Genomic DNA, 4,022 nt, shown 5'->3' on the forward strand with positions numbered 1-4,022 from the left:
TGTACTCAGAAAACTACACAGCACTGAAGAAAGAAATTAAGGAAGACATAAATAAATGGAAGCATATACCGTGTTCATGGATTAGAAGATTAACATCATCAAAATGTCCATACTACCCAAAGTAATTTATAGAATCAATGCAATCCCCATTAAAATACCAATGATATATTTCACAGATATAGAATAAACACTTCAAAAATTGATATAGAACCATAAATAACCCCAAATAGCCACAGCAATTTTGAGAAAGAAGAACAAAGTAGGAGGGATCACAATACCTACTTCAATACACAATACCTAATATCAAACTATATTACAAGGACACTATCATCAAAACAGTCTGGTACTGGCATAAGAATAGACACATAGATTAATAGAAGAGTATAGAGAGACCAGAAATAAATCCATGTCTCTATGGTCAATTAATATTCAACAAAGGGAGTAGGAGCATACAATGGAGTAAAAATAGCCTCTTCAACAAATGGTCTTGAGAGATCTGGACAGCTACATGGAAGAAAATGAAACTTGACCACCAACTTACAATGTGGACACAAAAATAAACTCAAAGTGGATAAAAGATTCAAATATAAGTTGCAACACCATAAAAGTCCTAGAGGAGAACATAGGCAGGAAAATCTCAGATATTCCATGAAACAATATTCTCAACTATATGTCCCCTTGAGCAAGGGATATAAAGGAAAAAATAAACAAATGGGACTTCATCAAAATAAAAAGTTTCTGCACGACTAAAGAAAACACTAGCAAAATGAAGAGGGAACTAACCATATGGGAAAACATATTTGCCAATGATACCTCAGACAAGGGTTTGATCTCCAAGATATATAAAGAACACACATGACTCCAAACCAGAAAGACAAACAACCCAATTAAAAAATGGGCAAAGGGCCTGAACAGACGCTTCTCCAAGGAGGACATACAGAGGGCCCAGAGACATATAAGAGGATTCTCAGCATCACTAGCCATCAGGGAGATGCAAATTAAAATCACAAGGATATACCACTTCGTACCATTGAGAATGGTCATCATTGACAAATCAACAAGCAACAAGTGATGGTGAGGTTGTGGAGAAAAGGGAACCCCAGTACATTGTTGGTGGGAATGCAGACTGGTGCAGCCACTGTGGAAAACAGTATGGAATTTCCTCAAAAAACTAAATATGGAACTGCCTTTTGATCCAGCAATTCCACTGCTGGGATTATACCCTAAAAATCCTGAAACACCAATTCAAAAGAACCTATGTACCCCAATGTTCATAGCAGCACAATTTACAATAACCAAGTGTCAGAGGCAACTGAAGTGTTCATCAGTAAATGAGTGGATCAAAAAACTATGGTACATTTACACAATGAAATACTATGCAGCAGAAAGAAAGAAGGACTTCCTACCATTCGCAGCAGCATGGATGGATCTGGAGAGCATTATGCTGAGTGAAATAAGCCAGGTGGTGATAGACAAATACCATATGATATTACCTATAAGAGGAACCTAATCAACAAAATAAACAAGCAAGCAAAATATAACAAGAGACATTGAAATAAAAAATAATCTGATGGTAGCCAGACGGGGCAGGGGGGGCGAGTAATGGGAAAGAAGGGGAAGGATCAAGTCAAGGGACATGTATAAAGCACCCATTGGCAAAGCCAAAGTGGGATAGGATTGAAGGTAGGAGGTGGGCATGTGTGGTGTGGGGGGAGAAGGGTGGGGGAAAAATAAAGACAACTGTACTTGAACAACAATAAAATTAAACAACAACAACAACAAATCAACCTGGTTCCAGAGGCCTAAAAATTATTTTCAAATAAAGAGACTCCAAGGTTGACTCCATTTTGTAAATTATTCATATGAATATTTACTGTTTTAAATGTTTCTGTACCATTTAAGTTTTCACCATATGTATATGTACTTCTACTTAGAAGATAAGGAAAAAAAATAAGAAGAGGACTTCAATCAGCTGCAGGAAGAGCCTGGCTCATCCAGCATACAAATCTCTGTCCTTCAGATTAACTTCATTAGCAGCAGCAACAAGTGCCAATGTGGACTGTATCTACCAACGAATTATAGCTTTTCACACACTCAGTTGGGGTGAAAATGGGAAATCTTTAAGGTCTGATGTTCTGGTTCTTCATAGTGAATTTCTATGAAAATCATTAAGAAATTATAACATATATTCTATTATTTGTAAGTCACAGAAGATAAATCTAGTTTATAGTTTAGAACTTTTTATTCCAGGATTTAAAAGGATCTTATCAATGTATTTACAGGTATTTTTATACATTCTTTGTGGAGAGATAATAAAAAAATTCTTTAATTAGAAAAAAAAGAAATGATTCATAAAGATCTTTTCTACAGGGGCCAAACATCAAAACTTTGACCCTGGTTCCTACCTTAGTGCTTTTATACTGTTTGGAAAATATAATTAAAACAAAATCTCTTCCCAACCCAAAAAAATTTCTCCACAAAGATTGAAGAGAAAGAAAATAATGTTATTATTGTATAAACATTAAATCATAATTCTTTGATGCATATCACAGGCAATCCCTAAGAGATGACAGAAACAGAAAGAAATATCATTTTTTATATACTTGTTATGAGCTATATTTTCCCTTCAAAATTCTAATGTTGAAGTTACATCCCAGCACCTCAGAATATGACTATACTTGGAGACAGGACCTTTAAAGAGGTTATTAAGTTAAAATAAGGCCTTTAGGGAGGGCCTGAACCCAATCTGACTGACAGCCTTATAAAAAAAAAAAGGCATTTGGACATCAGAAAAGCTACCAGGGATGTGTGTGCACAGAGGAAAAACCATATGAAGACCCAGTGAAAAGGCAGCCATCTGCAAGCCAAGGGGAGGCCTCAGCGGAACCAAACCTGCTTACACCTTCATCTTGGATGTCCAGTCTCCAGAACAGTGAAAAATAAATTTGTGTTGCTTAAGCCACCAAATCTGTGTTATTTTGTTATGGCAGCATGAGCAAACCAATAGCCAGGCAGATATAATACATTTCATACATGTTCTCAATATGAACAACAACTAGCCCTTGGGTAAAAGCACTTGAAGGCACCTTTTGACACAAACAGTTCATCCTAGATTAACCTGGTAAGTGAGGTGGCCATTCGTGTTAGCTAACTGACTTTAAGCAAAGGAAAAATAAACTTCTGAGATCATCATAAAGGAGGCACTTTTACAACTTGGAGGGAGGCACCACTGAAGTTAGGCTCCTCCCCTCCCACAGACAGGGCTGCTAGAACCTTGATGATTCCATTTCAGAGATGGCTCACAAGAAGGATGGTGGAGGCCCTCGTACAACAGTGTGAATGTACTTAATGCCCCTGAACCATACATACACCTCAAAATGATTAAAATGGTAAAATTTATGTTATAGATATTTTAATGGAATAAAAAAAGAGAAAGATGATTCCCAGGTTTTAGAGAAAGACATTCCTGAGTACAAAAACTGGCAGTGTGCTTTTTAAACATTTACACATACATCTAAAAGGCGTAGGGGAAATTTTTTTTCTAAAGAAAATGCTCTAACAAATGGGAAGGGGAGGAGTCTCTTCTCTTACTCTCAACAGGGATAATTAAGCCTTTTACTTATTTTATTTTTTACATTCAACATAATAAAAACAAAAACAAAAACCAATTCACCCTTTTCTCCCCCTCCTAGATCCAACCTACTTTGGCAACCACCAATCTTATCTCTGTACCTATGAGCTTCAATGTATTCTATTTATTTTATTTCATTTCATTTCATTTTTATTTTATTTTATTTTTAGGTTCCACACATAAGAGAGATCATACAACATTTATCTCTCTGTATGATTTATTTCATTTTGTATAATGCCCTTGAGGCCTGTCCATGTTGTTGTAAATGGCAAGATTTTGTTCCTTTTTATGGCTCAGTAATATTCCATTGTATACAGGGAGTGGCCAAATTGGTTTACCATGAGTGGTTCATATGGTAAACAATATAATTAATAAATAATAATCAAGAATA

The sequence above is a fragment of the Desmodus rotundus genome, chromosome 5 (genome assembly GCF_022682495.2).
Source record: "Desmodus rotundus isolate HL8 chromosome 5, HLdesRot8A.1, whole genome shotgun sequence".
In the NCBI taxonomy this organism is placed as follows: domain Eukaryota; kingdom Metazoa; phylum Chordata; class Mammalia; order Chiroptera; family Phyllostomidae; genus Desmodus; species Desmodus rotundus.